We start from the raw sequence: 19,977 nt of genomic DNA on the forward strand, positions 1-19,977 counted from the left end.
TACCCTAATGCTCCATTTACAAGACCTGCCTCTACCCAAAGATTTATAGTCAATATCACTCTTGAATTGTTACTGATTAATAATTCAATCTCAAGCTCTCCATTTGAGCAATCTTCTATTGCATTTAAACTTCCTACTTTTGTTGCAAGACTTCATGCAAAAAGATGCTTCAATGAATGTAACATTCTCTTTGTTATGGTTATAAACATTGTCATTTGTGGAGAACAAATGGACACAAAATTTGAAACTCATCATTTGTTGAAGCATTTAAATTGATAGGAGTTCTCATCATAAGTAATTTCTAGTCTTTAATTTGTGGGTCAGCATCTCTTAAGATTTATTAGAAGTTGACGAAATCTTTTTTGTTCAATGTTTCCCCCCTCTTGTCTAAAAATCTTATCTAAAGTTACCACAGTTTTCAATTCCTTCCACAATAATTTTTCTCATCTTTTTCTATCATATGCAGGTCTATCACTCACTGGAGGCAATTGACCCAAGTCTCAGACAAAAGTCATAGATATACCTAAACAAATTTACAATAATTTTTTCTATAAGTTGTTCTGAATTTATTATGTGTTTAATATTTATATATTGTACTAAATATGGCATAATATGATAACATGTACTAATAGAATTGAAAATATACTTGCAAATCTTTGGTTAGAACTTTTTGGAAATGTTTACCTTAATCTTGAATCTATGTTTTCCAACATAGTCTAACCAATGAAGCTCATTTCATCAATCGATATGTATTCAAGATATGTTTCATTTCCTCTTGGAAACTTGTAAGACGTGATCCTTCTAGTTGTGAAAAATTGCTTATTGGTATTCTTAGCTTTGAGTGAATAGTGAAAGCTCCAATATTAATTGTTGCAACTCCTATTGGTGCTAGTAAAAAAAGGGGAGAAGGACCTAAAAAACATGCATTTTGAAGGGCTTCATGAATGACACCAATCCAATATGACTTTCCTATTCATGTTCTTCCTTAAATTATCATGAACAATGGGCCTCTATCTTCATTGGTATGATAGTGTGTCATAACTATGTTTATTGTCTTTGTTGTTTATTGCTAAGGGTTGTATAATTGAAGCATTGAGGAATATCATCATATAGGAGACATCCATTTTCCTTCATATTTTTATGAAATTGACTGCTCTCATTGTACACTCCTCACCTTGATATTCAATAGACCAATTTGTATTGTTATCAATGTCTCTTCTTCCTAACATATTTGTTACTAATACTTGCATAGTTTGACCATTATGAAGTCTAGATATGATTTCCCATTCATTTTCTATAGTATTACTTGCAATAGCTTCATCTTCTTCAATATCTAAACCATTAAAATTTTCATTTTCCTCTATAACTTCTTTTCTTTGTACATGCCAAGCATTATAACTAAATGAGTCCCACTTTTCTATTATGGAGTCAATATCCACACCAATATCCCTTTCTATGTCATGAAATGGTTTGTATAGTAATAAATTTGTAAAACAAAATTCTAACCATTTCTATGAAGCATGTGGAGGAATGGATGTAAATCTTGGAAAAGCTCTAACTATAGTTGCTTTTCCCCTTGACTCCCATTTATTTTCTCTTTTTCTTTTAGAATTGTTTATTCATGATTTGGCTGCATCAATTAGTGCAATGCCTTCCATGCAAAGAGGCCTTTGTTTATATCCATCAATGAAACATTTTTCTTTGTCATCATTGTTCTCCTCATTACTTAGAGTTATAGATTTGAACACTTCATGTGAGACATTTAGATTGACAAATCTTCTACTAGTCCATGAGTAGAAGCTCTAACAACATCTGACATGTTTTTTGAGCTCTAATGTCCCTTTCTATCACAATTTCTATTAGAAGCCTTCTATATGCATGTGCAACTAAACCATCAGGGTTTTCCATGTTTGAAAGACGCATCAACATCTGGTGGTATGTTTCAGATATCTTCTCATTTTTTGATGCATACTTTTCTATGTGTTTAATGACTACATGTTTGGACAAAAAAAGTTGCCAATCTATATTTGCTGTTCATAATTGCAATATGTGAGTTCATTCTATCATCATTTCTTGTTGACTCAATTTTTTCACCTGTTCCTATGTCTTTGTATAATTTAGATCTAGTAAGATTTAATAGCCAAGGAGCATGATATCTGAAAACACTATAAGAAGGTGAATGATTAATTATTTCATTAAATAAATAATATGTTATACTATACAAATACTAATAACTATAATAGTTACTTGCAAACCATCTTTCTTTGCTTTTTGCATAGACATGCACCCTCTCTACAAACTGTGTGATGCTCAACACAATTTAGTATTTGTTCATAGTCATTGTCAATATCCATATTCGTAAGTTGTGTTGTATTTTTGAGACATGGATTTCGACGAAATTTTTGGAATGCCTACAAGAAAATAAAGATATTTGAGATATGTTCATTATATAAATATAGTTTTGAAAGAATATGTTATATAATAACAAGATATTTTACAGAAAAACAATTTGAAAATGCTTGTATATTTCTTTGATGTGGATCTTCTCTAGGATTCTATGCATGAATAATGCGAAGAAAATATTGCTCAATTGTTCTTCATTCCTCCTCATTTGACCAATCAATAATGTCCATATTGGGAGCACCATTGATCCATAAAAATCCATGCGCATGTGAGAACCTCTATGTTGCCATTCATACCTACACCAGAAATCTTTGACATCCATTCCATTCTCTAGAATTTCTTTTCTGAATATTGTATGTCTTAAATGCATGTAATGTGCAACTATATGAGGATAGATGATAACATTTTGTTTTCTCCAATTTTGAGCTTCTAACATATTAGTTGGGCATGTTCTGGGCATGAGAGCATGTAGACTAGGCCATTGCATATCTGTTGCACTTAAGGTGAAAAATATTGTTGGAGTGCCAATTTGGTGAAGCATGTCTATCAATTTTGCACGATATTTAGTCCAGTATCACTATGTTCTCCTTAACATTATTCTAAACCGCATCAAATTATCATCTAAATGATATTGTGGCATTAGTTCCATATGCTCATGTAGCAAATTGATAGCAATGGACATGTCTTGCATATTTCTTTTCACAAACATGATAGATGAATTATATGCTCGGTGTTTGATTATCATGTTCATCATAAAATATCTAAATCATGGACGTTTACCAAACCTATGATCCCTATACCATAATAAATATTTGACAAATTCATGTAGATGCACATGCCTCATTCGTGGTTCTAACTAGTCAAAACTTCCATTAGGGAATAGTATTGGAAATGCCATTCTAGTAAACCTGATGTTACATACTCATTGATAGGAGAAGAACCAATACCAAGCCAATCAATCAATGCTATTTGTTTTGCATCAGGGTTATTAATCCACAATTGGATTAATTCCATTTTTTTTTGAGCATTTGGTTGTTTTGAAGCCATTGATGTAGTGTGCTCTATTCTATTACCTTCATCAATATCCAATATAAGACTGACATATGCGACTTCATTGGTATCTGAGTCAAATTCCATTTGTACTATAGTTAATCTACTAAATATATTTTCATCTGTATTCCTTGGTAGGTCATTGAGAGAATTTTCATCAATAATAACATCTAAATAAAATTTGTCATCCTCTATTTTACATTTTGGTGCTTTGTAAACATGATCTCTATTGACAGTGAAGTTATAATTTGTGTCACATTGAATCCTTCTTCTAACAATAATAATGGGCAAATTTTGTATTGTGTGTGGCAATATTTTTGAAACTTTCTATACATTTTGAGGAAAAATTATGGTGTGACCTTTGTATTTATATTGACCACCTTTTGCATGGGCCACTTGCAGTATTGGGCTTACACATGCAATCAACATTTCCTCTACTTATGCCAATTTGAAAAATCCTCTGCTTGTGGTCCAGGATCCATATTATTTGAAGATGAAAATATATGAATTCATCTTTCTTTTCTACATCTATTGCATATATGACCTTCAAAATTTTAGGATACTTTGGTTCCAATATATGATTCGTGACAAACATAACACATCTTTGGGGTTCTAAAACTATCTAGTTGAGATCTAAACTACATTTAGAATCTTTTCAAATCAAACTGAACTGAACCATTAGAATTGTGTACATTGTGGACACTACATTGAACACCTAAATTCATTTGTAATGAATTTTCATGTTGAGGTGTTTCTGGAACACAATCTATTGAGACTGAATTTTCATATTCATCATTGAACTAAATATTTCCATTCAAGTAAGGGTAGGCAGTCTCATTTGGTTTGGCATGATCCTCTTATCTTTTTTGACATTGAGAATTAGAATTTTGTGCAGGTGTCATTTGATGAACATTTATTTGCAGAGTTGTATCCTCACTATTGCCAATTTCCATATGTTTTACACTTTGATTTTCCTTTTTTTTTTTCATATCATTCTCTATCAGCTTGATTTCTCTTCCCTTTTTTCTTTTCTATTTGAGATACTATTTTTTGTTCTCTTCTTTGTCTACAATAGTTTCTACAATACTCTCTTTGGTATTCTCTTATATATAGTCTTCGTTGGTCTTCTGATTCAAAATTTCATTTCGAACATACCATAGCTAATATTGAAAAAATATAATATCAAAAAACAAAGCATATTTCAATATGATTGATAAAAATATGATTAAATATATACTTCTATATAATTCATGACTAAATAATTCATCTATCTATTTTAATATTGTGTTTGTATCTATAGAATAGATGCTTACTTATCAAAGACATATTTACTTTTTAATTGATTAAGTAATACTCATGCAAAAATAATAAATAAGAATATAAAAGTACATTTACATTGATTTGGTGGCACAAACATTATCAATAATATTTTTATTTGTAGTTTTTGTAAGTACATGAATTCAAAGAAGCCTTGGTGTTAATATCAACTTGTTCAAGCGATGTAAGAAATCATCACATAACATTTGAAAGTTGAACAATTTATTTAATTGTAGTTTTTGTAACTACATGAACTCAAAGAACCCTATTACAATATCTACTTGTTCAAGTGAAATAAGAAATCATCACGTAATATTTAAAAGTTACCTAAATCATAATGCTTATCATAAAACATCTCTTTGACAAATACTTCAATGCTTCCTATTTTGCAAGTTGTTTCTCTAATGAAGGATGTTATTTCTCTTGATACATTGACATCAGTCTTGTCAACATCATGTATATGTACTACTAGTTTCTCAATATCAGTTACCATCTCTTGGAAATGACCACAAATATTTTTCATTACATTTTTAATGGATTTTTCTATGTACCCATTTGAACCTATGAAAATTGTAGGACTCGATGGAGGTGGCCCATTTATGATGTCTTATGTATCTGATATTTGTATGACACTATTTTTTCATTGCAGCACAAGTCCATTGTATATCTAACCTATGAATATAATGGAAATGTATATCATGTATAATGTCAACTTCATAATTCAAATCTCTATATAATCACACAAAAATGCAATACAATGTAAGAAATTTATTTATTAAATAAAAACTAAAAATATTATTGAAGCAAGTCAATAGATATAAAGGACCTAGCTAATGACCTTTAAAGTAGTCAAATGAGTTGTATGACCAATATATTAGATACCTACAATTTGAAAGAAAATAATATAGTATTAGTCCTGAAGATAATGTGATTTTGTGCATGTGCTTTATTTATAATAAAACATTTATATTAAATTAAAAAATTCAAAAATATTTTTAAAATATTTAAAATTTAATGGTTAAATTTTAAAATAGTATAATTTATGAAATCCTAAACCATTTACGATAATACATACAAAATAAAGCTAAGTATTAGCAAACTAAATATAATAAAAGAAAAAATAAAAGTTAATCTTAAATTTATTTTGTATCTATATCATATATGACTAAAAATTATTTTTCAATTAATAAATAATAATAAACTTTGAAAAGATATAATCAATCTTATGTAAGATATTAAAAACTAAACATATCTTGATATGATAATAAGTTTTGATTTTGATTATAAAATATCTTATACTTTCAACTTGAGATCATACTCAGCAATTTGTCAATCACAAGGATATAATTTTTTTTTTTAAAACTGATTACTCATATAATTTAAAACATTACAAAATCAAAATCTTCATTAAATTTGTCAAAGAAAATTTCATGAAGTCACATTCAAAAGCATTTTTCTCTGACACAACCTATGAAAATAGGTATCGAACAGAGTAATCAAAAAAAATTTCAATCTAATTTTATTATTTGCTTTTGATTATAAGATATCTTCTACTTTCAACTTCAAATCATACTCAACAATCCGTTTATTGGAATGAATTAAACATCAAAAAAATTAATGATTACTCAGATAATATAAAACATTACAAAATCAAAATATTCTTTAAATTTATTAAAGAAAAATTCATGGAGTCACATTCAAAAGCATTTCATGGTGACACAACCTATGAAAGTAGACCCACTAACAAAGGTATCAAATAGAGTAATCCAGAAATATTTCAATCTAATTTTATCAGATGTAAAAACCTAATATGATCGATCTTCTACATATTTTTATCCAAAAATCCTTCTTTCCAAAATCATAGGTCTTACAATAAAAAAATAGTTTTAAAGAGAATAATGGCCAAATTGATTCAATCATGCAAGCCATATTCTCATCAGTTTTGCTTTGAATTTTATTTGGGAAAAGAATTGCAAATGAAGGAGAATAGAATAAATTAGCAAATCAACTTATATGATAAAGTTTTTAAACTTATATACATATATAACAGAGCATAAAATAAAATAACCAGATGATTTGATTCTTGAAAGGAAATATTGTAAAATGATACATTTCAACAAAACTTATTCCAAATAATAAAAAGAAAGAACAAATTCACTAAGTTGTGTGCTCAATTTCTGTGAGGCTATTGTGTGTGAAGAGTTAATGGTAGATTTAACATTTATAAGATTTTTTTAGTAATGACGTCTCTAAGTTTATGGAAAAATGATGACTCACTGCAAGTAGTTGAAGGGTTAAAATAGAGAACTACAGTTGTTATCCTGAAGTGATCATTAGAAACTGTCAAACTATAAATGATATTTATCATAGAAAGATCAATGCAAAAGTCAAACTACAATTTTCATCAGTATTTCTCACTGAATAACTATGGTATTTATCACATAATCATTAATGCCAAAAATTGTGCAATTAGGTGGATCCAACTTGATGTGCGGCTGGTTGATAGGGTCACATGAAGACATCAAACTGAAGACAACAAACTGTAGTTGTATCTAATTTTTGCCTCTACAGTGGATTTCCCACCATTACTTTTGTCATCAAAATAACTCATTGTAGATGAATGCAGCTCTGATTATGGTGGCAACTTTGTTTGGGTGTTTGAGCAGGATTCGAAGTAGGTAGAGAAAGATCATGGACACAAAATATCTCATGATCCTTCTTCCATTGTAGTATGCCTATCAATGTAATAAAGACAAATATCAATGGGTTTTCTATTTAATCCCTGTAATTGGGTTGTATGATGACTTTAAAAATAATAAAAACTTAAGCTGGATAGATGATTTTCTTTGGAAATATTATATTATAAAAAGAATTTTTTCAAGACAATAATTTATTGTATAACCCAAAAAAGATTGTGATTTTCTATCATGAAGGCAAAAACATCCACAGCCAATATTGTTCTTTGTATTTGTTTACAATATAGATTTTCTTTGAACACAAAAAGTAATAATTGTAATTTATTATTATAAAGGCAACAAGATCTACAATAAGCGGCATGATAATAAATATTTTTATAATAATGATTTTCTTTGAGGGTTTTCCCCCTACCTAGTCTAGTATAGATTTTCTTCAAAAATTTCTTTCCCAAAAATCAAAGGATCCAATCAAAGAAATGTTGGAAATGATTGAAAAGATAATGAATAATGGAATTGGTAAAGAATGTTTTCAATCATTGTTTAGTCATTGATGTCAAACTTTCTACTTGTAGGAATGACAATTGTTGAAGTGATCCAAGTACTATCAATTGATTGATTGACAAGGAGGTGTCAATCAATAAGTTGTAACTAGAGTACCTAGAGAAAGGTTGAAGTTATGATGTTGTAATGAAGTATAAGGATCAGCTAAGCAATTGTTGAAATAGTGTATTGATGACATACTCAGACACAGAGGATGGACACATTGAGACACATCAAAGATGTAAGGTTTAACTAAGTCATTTGTAAAGCCTAACTAAGTTCATTGGAGAGAGCCGACCAAGCTAGTTAGAGCAGAGTAGATTCTCAGTTGAAGTCGAGCAAGTTCAAATTTAGTGTGTACCGAGCAACCTTCAGGTGTCGAGTGACGATCAAGTGCCAAGCAAGATATAGGTGCCGAGAAAGATACAGGAGCCGAGTGAAGATCAAGTGTTGAGTCTTCAAGTGCCGAGCAAATAAAAAATGCTATAGGTGCCAAGCGCCAGTAAAATAACAATAGAAATCGAGTAACATAGAAGGAGCCAAGCATCCATAATCCAATGATGTCAAGTTGGTGCATCATTTGTTAAGTCAAAGATTCGCTAGATCAGTGATGATAAGTTTGTTACATCAAATTTTGTGAATTAGTTGGATGATAAGGATGACGAGTAGATGTCACAAAATTCTATGTAAACCATGCAAACCAATTGAAGGCAAAGGCTGGTGGACTTATCATGAAGTTTCTAGAAGAAACAATTTGGAGGGAAAACAATACCATTTTCCCAAGATCAAATTAAGATTTGAGCGAGAAATGAAGAACAAAACTTCGTTATAAGGAGTTACAAGTCAGTGATCAAGTGCACATGCATGAGAGGGAGTTGGTCTTAAGTGTGGTCATTCGAAGAAGCCAAGAAGAGTAAGAATAGAGCATCAAGGCTTTGAATTGATCAAGTGACCATAGAGAGCATTTGCATAACAAGTGGAAGAACTCAAGGAGATAGATCTTGAAGGGTGAACAAGCTATGAACACTACAAGGGAGGAAAGCCAAGTAAAGAAAAGGACTGAATAGAAATCTTAAATCTACAAGGTTGAAGTTGCAATCTGTATCACATCAAAACCCTTCTAATACTTTCTTACCATTGTATTAGATATTGAAATCCTACACTGCTAGGTTAGATTAACAATTAGGTGGATAAGCCTTAGGAGAAGGATAAAGAGATCCTCAAGAGAAGGATAAAGAGATCCTTAGGAGAAGCATAAGAGATCCTTAGGAGGAGGATAAGAGATCCTTAAAGAGAGATGAAAGATTCTTTTGAGAAGGTGACTGCAACTCCTATGGACTTGGGTGAGCCTAACAACTCTATGCAAATCCTTTAACAAGGTGACATTCCAAGTTGAATGTTCTTAAGTCCTCTAACAAGGCACACTCCTAATAAGGAGTAGAAATCCTTTAACAGGGTCACATTTAACAATGTGTTGTAGCCTTTAACAGGGAAGACCATAAGAAGTGGTTGAAATCAATTGCACAGTTATTTTGTGGGCATCATCCCCACCCCATTTTTATCTTCTTATTCCTGGATGGTTTTTGGGTCATCAAAATCCTTAGTGTTATGGTGTGATGCATGTTTTATTTCATGGTTGTTTAATGCTTAATTGCATGCATGATAATTTTAGTTATGTGCCACTAAGGATTAGAAGAAAAAGTTGTATTGGACATCTTTGGACCTTGGATAACTGATTCACCCCCCCTCTCAGTTATTCTAAAGAATTCTAACAATTGGTATCAGAGCTCACTCCTGATTTGTTTCAATGTACTAGCAACAAAAAGATCAAGTTGTCCAAGAGAGAAGTTCCCAAGCTAAACAAAGACAACTTTGTTGCATGGCAAAGTCTGATGAAGCTATAGCTCAGATCAACAGGTGACTATGCATAGAACTCAATCATAGTTGATCATGTGGACCCTGCAGGACCCCTCACTGCAAATGACATGAGCAAGAAAAAGGAGCACAATCAAGTAATGTTAGATATTGCTTCAACACTAAGCTATGCTGAGTACAATGACATCAAAGGATGTGATACTGCACATCAGATGTGGGAAACATTGTCAAGAATCTGTGGAGGAGATGATAATGCAAAGAGAGCCAAAAGAGAGAGCCTAAGAGGAAAATTTGATGATACAAGGATACAAGGTTGAATTTGGAAATGTAATTGCTAAGATCTATGATTCTCAAGGAAGTCTATTACGAAAAGGTGCTTAGACTAGGAGTAATTTGTTTTACCTAGACATGGAAGATGCTTCTTGCCTCATTGTTCAAACTGATGATGTATGGTTATGGCACAAGAGGCTATATCATGTAAATTTTGACAATCTAATAAGCATCGACAAAATGAAGAAAGTTAGAGGTCTACCAAAGTTGGTGAAACCTGATAACACCATGTGCAAATAATGCCAACTAGCGAAGATGACCAAGTCAACATTCAAAAGAAAGGCTTATACTTCTAATGAAGTATTAGAGCTAATTCATACTGACTTGTGTGGTCCTATTGAAATGCAAAGCTACAAAGGTGACAAATACATAATGCTATTTGTAGATGACTATTCAAGGATGATGACAGTCATGTTCTTGAAATTAAACTCAGATGCATTTCAAATGTTCAAATGGTACTTGGCTAGAGTAGAGAAAGAAATTGGAAAAAGCCTAAAATGTCTCAGATTTGATAGAGGAGGTGAATTCACATCAAGAGAATTTGAAGAGTTCTGCAATGAAAAAGGAATCAAAAGGCAAACATCAGCACTTAAGACTCCACCATAGAATGGTATAGCAGATAGAAGGAATAGATTAGTTATTGATTGTGCCAAGACCTCAATGATGGAGAAAAATGTTGCACTGAAGTACTAGAGAGAAGTTGTAAGTACTATAGTCTACACACTAAACAAAGTTCAAGTCAAGAAAGGTACAAATGCAACACCTTTTGAATTATGGTATGGGCATTCTCCTAATGTAAAAAAATTCAAAATATTTGGATGCAAATTTTATATATATATATATATATATATATATATATATATATATATATATGTGCAAAGAGTGAGGAAGGCACATTTCTTTTTTATTCTACTAGAAGCAAAGCTTATAAGTGCTTGAATGTTAACACTAACAAAGTAGTAGAAAGCACAAATGTGAAATTTAATGAGCTTGCAGAAGTTCAAAGCATTGAAGACACCAAGAAAGAAGAAGAATACAAGACCTTTGTATACTTTTATGAAAGAATGCCTAGTAATGGCGAAGTTGCAACTCAGAATAAAAATCAGCAACAAAATCCAATATCTACCGAGTCACAGACAGTGAATGTCAAACAACAGACACATTCATAAGCTGAGCTGCAGAATGTAGAGAATGTTCATTCAGATTCTAAATGAAATGAAGAAATATCTGATGAAAATATACATGAAGATTCAGATTCTAAAAGAAACAACATGCAAACAAGGAAAGAACCAGTATTGGAAAAATATGTAAGAAGAAATCGTCCTACAGATCAAATTATTGGAAACAAAGAGGCAGGACCAATGACAAGGAACAAACTCAGAAGTGAGACATGTCTACTCAACAAAATGAAACCAAAAAATAGTAAATGAAGCTATAAAAGATGGTGACTGGTACAATTCTATGAAAGAAGAAATAGAACAAATAGAGAAGAACAAGACATGGACCTTAGTCTCAAGACGAGCTGACAAGAATGTGATAGGAACCAAGTGGATGTTTAAAAACAAGTTAGATAAGAATGGTGGAATCACAAGGAACAAGGCAAGACTAGTTTTTAAAGGGTATGCACAAGAAGAAGGACTAGACTATGGAGAAAATTTTGCTCCAATTGCCAGAATGGAAGGAGTAAGGACCTTACTAGCATATGCATCCTTCAAAGGGTTTAAAGTCTATGAAATGGATGTTAAGTCTGCATTTTTGAATGGTATACTTGAATAGGAAGTCTACATAGAGCAACCAAAAGGATTTGTTGATGAAAATAACAAAAACAAGGTATGAAAATTGCATAAGGCTCTATATGGATTAAAGCAAGCCCCTATAGCATGGTATGAGAGACTTCACAAGTATCTAGTGCAAATAGGATTTGAAAGAACTGATGATAACATCAACATGTACATCAAATCAGAAGAAGGTAAGGATATTCTTGTATCTATAGTATTTGTGGATGACATAGTTTTTGGAGGAAAGGAAGTACTTTGCAAAAGTTTTGCTGATAAAATGAAACATGAGTTTGAGATGTCAATGTTTGGAGAAATCAAGTTCTTTGTTGGATTTCAAGTACATCAACTAAAACATGGTATATTCATGACACAATCAAAGTACATCAAAGAGATACTTAAGACATTTGGATTAGAAGACTCCAAACCAGTCAGCACACCAATGGAAATAGGACATAAGCTATCCAAAAATGATGAAATAGCTAAAGTCAATCAAACAATGTACAGATCTATGATTGAAAAACTACAATATGTTGTACATAGTAGACTATATATAGCATTAGGAGTTGGAATAGTGGCTAGATTCTCTATTAATTCTAGAGAAAATAATGTCATGGCAATAAAAAGGATAATGAGGTATCTCAAAGGAACTGATGATTTTGGCCTATATCACAAAAAGAATGAGAAGTTTGAGCTTAATGCATACACAGACGTAGATTGGGGAGGCAAAATTGATGACAGGAAAAGCACAAGTGGAGGAGCATTATTCTTAGGAAGAAGGCTAGTTACTTGAACTAGAAAAAAAAATAAAAAAATGCACATCTCAGTCCACTGTAGAAGCAAAATATGTGGCAGCAGAAGTCAATTGCACAAACATTGTGTGGCTTAAAAATCTATTGAAAGGAATGAAAGAAGAGGTAACCAAACTTGTGATGCTGTATTGTGATAATACAAGTGCTATAAACATATCTACGAATATAGTAATGCATGCAAAAACCAAGCATATTGCAATCAAGTATCACTATGTCAGAGAATTGGTGGAAGACAAACAAGTGAAGATGGAGTACATTCACACAAAGGAACAAACTGCAGATATCTTCACTAAACCATTGCCTAAGGATCCTTATGAATATCTTAGAGTAAGGATCCTTATAAATATCTTAGAGGCAAGTTGGGGGTAATGCCCCTAACTCAAGTAGTCTAAAGGAACAAAGAAGTATCCCTGCATCAACAGGAGTAGATCACTAAAATATCAGAAGAATGATGTAGAGGATGATAATAGGAACAACAATTCCAGATCAATCACAAGCATGGTGACAGAGGGAGAAAACATGAAGAGGAAAAGCATATATTTAGCATGTTGAAGATGCTACATCTTTGGCATTTATGTCAAAGAGGGAGATTTATGAGAAACTGATCAATGAAAGGTCAGAGGGAGATGTATATTTATGCAAGGATGACAGAAGGAGATTCAAAAGAGATAAGAATCAACAAGCAGCTATGAAGGATCAAGAATAAAAAGTAAGGATGCAGTAGTCCAGAGGGAGAAGTAGAACAAAGGATTTAGTTTGTATCAGTTGTATCAGAAAAAGAAGGAGTTATATACCAAGTAGAAAATGTATGTAATTTTGGTGGTAACTAAAATTGATCAATTTTTTTGCCATCAATGCCAAAGAGGGAGATTGTTGGAAATCATTGAAAAGATCATGAATAATGGAACTGCTAAAGAATGTTTTCAATCATTGTTTTGTCATTGATGTCAAACTTGCTACTTGCAGGAATGACAATTGCTTAAGTGATCCAAGTAGTATCAATTGGTTGATTGACAAGGAGGTGGCAATCAATAAGATGTAACTAGAGTACCTGGAGAAAGGTTGAAGTTATGATGTTGTAATGAAGTATAAGGATTAGCTAAGCCATTGATGAAATAGTGTATTGATGACATACTCTAAGACACTAAGTATGGACACACTGAGACACATCAAAGATGTAAGGTTTAACTAAGTCATTTTTAAAGCCTAACTAAGTTCATTGGAGAGAGCCAATCAAGCTAGTTAGAGCCGAACAAATTCTCAGTTGAAGCTGAGCAAGTTCAACTTTAGTGTGTTCCAAGCAACCTTCAGGTGCCCAATGAAGATCAAGTGTCGAGCAAGATACAAGAGCCGAGTGAAGATCAAGTGTCAAGTCTTCAAGTGTTAAGCAAAGAAAAAATGCTATAGGTCTCGAGCGCCAGTAAAATAATAATAGAAATTGAGTAACACAGAAAGAGCCGAGCATCAGTAATCCAATGATGTCGAGTTACTGCATTATTTGCTAAGTCAAAGATTTGCTAGATCAGTGATGATAAGTTTGTTACATCAAATTTTGTGAATTAGTTGGCTAATAAGGGTGATGAGTAGATGTCATAGAATTCTATGCAAACAATGCAAACCAATTCAAGGCGAAGGCTGGTGGACTTATCATGAAGTTTCTAGAAGAAACAATTTGGAGGGAAAACGATACCATTTTCTCAAGATCAAATTAAGATTTGAGCAGGAAATGAAGAACAAAATGTCTTTATAAGGAGTTACAGGCTAGAGATCAAGTGCCCGTGCATGAGAGGGAGTTGGTCTGAAGTGTGGTCATGCAAAGAGGCCAAGAAGAGTAAGAACAAAGCATCAAGGCTTTGAATTGATCAAGTGACCATAGAGAGCATTGGCATAACAAGTGGAAGAACTCAAGGAGATAGATCTTGAAGGGTGAACAAGCTGTCAACACTACAAGAGAGGAAAGCCAAGCAAAGAAAAGTACTGAAGAGTGATCTGAAATTTGCAAGGTTGAAGTTGCAACCTGTATCATGTCAAACCCTTCTAATACTTTCTTACCATTGTATTAGATATTGAAATCCTACACTGCTAGGTTAGCTTAACAACTAGGTGGATAAGCCTTAGGAAAAGGATAAAGAGATCCCTAGGAGAAGGATAAAGAGATCCTCAAGGAGAAGTATAAAGAGATCCTTAGGAGAAGGATAAGAGATCCTTAGGAGGAGGATAGGAGATCCTTAAAGAGGGATGAAAGATTCTTTTGAGAAGGTGACTGTAAATCCCATTGACTTGGGTGAGCCTAACAGCTCTATGTAAATCGTTTAACAAGGTGACATTCCAAGTTGAATGTTCTTAAGTCCTCTAATAGGGAACAATCCTAACAAGGTGTAGAAATCCTTTAACGGGGTCACATTTAACAATGTGTTGTAGCCTTTAACAGGGCAAGCCTTTAACAGGGTAGACCATTAGAAGTGGTTGAAATCAGTTGCGCAGTTATTTTGTGGGCATCACCCACACCCCAATTTTACCTTCTTATTCCTGGAGGGTTTGTGGGTCATCAAAATCCTTAGTGTTATGGTGTGATGCATGTTTTCTTTCATGGTTGTTTAATGTTTAATTGCATGCATGATAATTTTAGTTATGTGCCATTAAGGATTAGAAGAAAAATTTGTATTGGACATCATTGGACCTTGGATAACTGATTCACTCCCCCTCTCAGTTATTCTAAAGAATTCTAACAAGAAATTTCCATTATATCATTATTATTACTTAAATTTTGAAATTTGGACCAGATTGACCCACATTTAGAAATGTTAGTCTTATTAGAATAAGACATTATTATTATTAGAATAATACTAATTTTTTTTTTCAATAGTCTCATTTCAAGTTAAGATATTCTTTCAAGTAAAAGTCAAAGAATTACAAGACAATTACTAATGACATATCTTTGTAATCACTCCACAAATCAGGTGTACACTACCTCAAACCTTGGTGGAAATATTTCAATGATTTCTATGGTTGTCTATACATGTTTAGAGATACATGATATTCATGGTTTTCTATACACATGCATAAATTAAATAATCTTAATCCTTATTGGTAAATAAAATGTAGTACCCCTTTCTTGTGGCATATAATTTTACACAGGGCTTAACCTTGCCTCCCTCATAAGTAGACTCAAGTTTCACACAATTTCAATGTGAAACTTCTCTTTAATATATGGAAAAATAAAAATATCATTCTCTTTAATCTTAGTTTTATTGATAAACATATTTTCCTTGTACTCTAAAGCCATCATTTGTTCTAATATTTTTATTAAGATTTTGGTGCAAGAAAGAAATTTTGTACTTAAAGTTGTGTATCTCCAAAAGTTGTTAGATTTTTGGTGTAATGTTGTTTGTGTTTGTACTTGGGTTCCTTCTAACTTCACATGCCTTAATGGGTGTTGACATGGATGCAACCAATCTTCCTAGCAAGACAATCATAGAGATTGTGGGTTTCATTTGTTAGGATTAGAGAGATAGAAATAAAAATTACACGAAAATATAGCTAATATCAGAAAAGAATAAAGCACAAAGAAGATAACACAAGAGACAAAAATTTAATGTGGTTCACCCAATCCTTGGGCTACGTCCACGAGACAACAAGTCCAATATTATATTATCTAATGATTTCAACCTGATTACAATCCACAACTCAGTGTGCTGCAATAAGCTGCTAAATCATCATCACTTAAAATCCCTAACCCTAAGCCTTTTATAAAAGCATTTTTTTGCTTACAAAATTAGGGCTAGAGTCGAATACAACATTTTGACCCTTAGAAAATAGTTGAAAAAATAGCCACCATCTAGGATACATGAAAAGTGTAGAGTACTTACTTGATTAGTTGCCACAAACTAACAATCTCTCACTTGGGGACTAGTCAGGCTCCACACAAAACAACAATCTCCCACTTAGAGACTGATCATGTAGCAATACTGCTACCCTGTGAGGCTCTCACTGGATCAACCTACCTTAGACTCTATTGTTTGCTTATTTTGTTTAGTCTAGAAGACCAATTGAAGCTGAAAAGAAGTTCAACTACTCCATTGTCACTTCCTTTGCGAACATATCTACCAAATTATTGTTTGTATGTAGCTTTTCAAGTTATTGAAGAACACTTTATCTAAGCCCTCAAGAGTAATACAAGTTTTAAATTACAAGTGTGTTACGTTATTTATTAATCATATTAGAATACTTTTCAAGTGCCTTAAACTATTGTACGTAATGATATTAAATTATTTTTAAAGGTCTAAGAAGATACTCAATTAAAGATTAATTATTATGATAAGAGACATAATTACATTAGTAACAAGTTTTGAATGCAATGACATAAGCATGTTTCTAAAAGATTCCTACAATAAATAAATAATCTACAAATTAAATTATTAATTAATAAATAACTCATGATTTTTTTTTTTAAATATAAGTCTAAGTGAAATGCATTTACTCTTAAGTAAATAAGATGATCATTACCTTATCTTCATTTTACTATATATTAATGTCTTAAATAGCTTATCTAGTAATTTAGATCATGGAAGCTATAAGAGGGCCTAGTCTCTCTAGAGATGACTCATCAAGAAAAAAGAGAAACAAAATGAGCTACAGGTTTCATGTAAGGAGTTTTTGAGAAACTAATCAGAAAGAAGGATCTTCAAATGAACACCATAATTTTATACTAAGAAAAGCACCTCAAGGTATAAAGAAAATAATCAAGGAAGGGGCCAGTGAAGAATCCAAAATAAAAGGTAAGAAAAGTGAGCTTGGAGTTAAAATCAAATTTAAAAAAGAGATTACAGATCCTTATTAATCCTTAGTCTCATGGAGAAAAATAAACCATCTTACACATCAAAAAAGAGAGAAAGGTAACAAATCAAAATAAGAAATCTGAGGAGGGAGGACACAAACTTCAACCTAATTTGACTAATTCTTCTTAAGCTTAATTTGTTCCCTAGTGTATGATGTTTAACATTTTCCCTCACACATAGTCTTTGACTAAATAAATTATTCAAACCATAACTTGAGGTATAAATTCCCCTGCAAACTCTACTTTAGAAACCACCTCTGCACAATTGGAAGTGTTAAGGAAATATAATTTATAGCCTAGGAAATATATCCAAGTGAAGCTAGAAAATCATAGCACCAAAGGGAAAAACATGTGCATAGATAAAAGTCAACAAGCATGAAGAATCATTGCTCAAGAAACCTTAGAGAAGTGACATTGCTGGAAATACAAATGCCCCGCACAACCCAAACGAAGTTTAGATCATACACTTCTAACCTTAACACAATCTCTATAGATTATTCTTCATACTTCTAGCTTATAATTTTTCCTCCAAAATTCTATTTGAAGAAAGTGCCCAATTTTATAAGTGGATGAAGATACCTTTTTTTTGGCATCTCAATTTTTTAATTATTAATTTTAAATGATTTAAAATAATATATATCTAAATGATCTATTAAATTTTTTTTTGGAGGTATCAATATTCAATCATTTTAAAACTTTATTTGGTTCATAATTGTCTCATTTACACCACTGTGAGGATCATAAGTATGACATTTTTGAGTGCATAATGACTAGAGCATCCTTAAGTAGGTATCAGGTGACATTAAAGTGGACATTTTAGTTGTTCGACACTGAGTGAATTATATCTGGAGAATCATTACTATCCTAAAGCTATAAAATATATTTTAAGGTTTTTAATAGGTAATGAGTCAAAGACTAGATTTTTTTAAAATTTGTTATTATTAGTTTAAATTAATTAGTATTATGTGTTGAGATTGAGTAGACTCAAACCCAAGACCTCCTAGATAAGAGACTCACAATTTACCATTGTATTGTAGGCTCTCACCTAAAAAATATATATGAAGTATCTTTTAAGTATTTAAGTCACATACAAAGATAACAAAAAAATGGTTGCAACGTAATCTATAATTTAGAATCTATAAGTATGCAAAGTGTTTTGAAAAATTTGAATAATTGAGAGGGGTTGAATTAGTTATTCCTACAAAATTATTTCAAAAATTCAACTATTGAAAAGTTCTTGACAACCATTAACTGCAACTTAAGATATGCATGCAAGAGCATCCTAGGTGTAAGGCAAATCTTGCATCACCCAAAAAAATATTTATGTTTTGTCTTTTCAATAAGGGCTATCTCAGTGCAAAGTTTCTACTTCTAAAAGCTTACTATTTTTAGTTAGCTAGTTGTTTGATCTTAGAATGTTCTAATTCATTCCCAAAGGTCCATCGCAGGTATATTAGCCTACTAGTAAAGGTCCATTGTAATATTAAGTCTATTTGTGAAAATTTTGGTCAAACCTCAATTGATTAGAGCTTGCACAAGATAGGCATTATAGAGAACTTCATGGAATTTCAAAAATGAGGTCATAATAATTAGTCAATGCAACAAGCATTGAGCTATGGTTTTTGGAAGTTGTGCCACTTAAAATCAGAGAAAATGAAATTCTATCAAAATTTCTTTTGAATTTTGAAAGTTGTTGGTGCCTACTCTAATGTAATAAAATATGACTATTAATAATATTTTATGGTTGGTTTCCTTAAAGGACTAGGGTTAATATGATGCAAGAGCATCTTGGCTGTCACGTTATCCCCTTATTTCTATTGGTTGCTACCAAGGTACACCAATTGCCGAGTGCTAGTAATTTTGTAGTTTAAGCCAAGTTCAAGTTATCTCACATCATGTTAACACTCAGATTCACATGTTATCCCATCTCACCACTGCAATGTGTGCCAAGTTTTGTAGTGTGTGCCAAGTTCCATAGTGTGTGCCAAGTGATTCTTCATGTGTCGAGTAACTCTTCATGTGCCAAGTGACTCTTCATGTGTCAAGTTTTCCTGTTTATGCCAAGTGTTAGCATTTTGGACATGATTTTTACATTTTTGGTGCTAACTAACTTGTGAGATTTATTTTAATTGCACCATTTATGATGAGATCTTTGCTTGGGATGTGTCCTGACCATTGGTTGGTTAGCCGTATTATTTTGTATGTTCTAGAATGATATGTAAGCCATTTGGAAAGTATAAATAGGGTGTTTTGTCTTAGAGTTAAGCAAGCTTTTTGGGAGGAGGATTTTGGAGTAGTGAATTTGGGAGTAGATGAAGGGAAAATTTTCTTGAGTCTATGAA

Source organism: Cupressus sempervirens, chromosome 9 (assembly GCF_028749045.1).
Source record: "Cupressus sempervirens isolate cs-2001-9-10 chromosome 9, ASM2874904v1, whole genome shotgun sequence".
NCBI classification, from domain to species: Eukaryota; Viridiplantae; Streptophyta; class Pinopsida; order Cupressales; family Cupressaceae; genus Cupressus; species Cupressus sempervirens.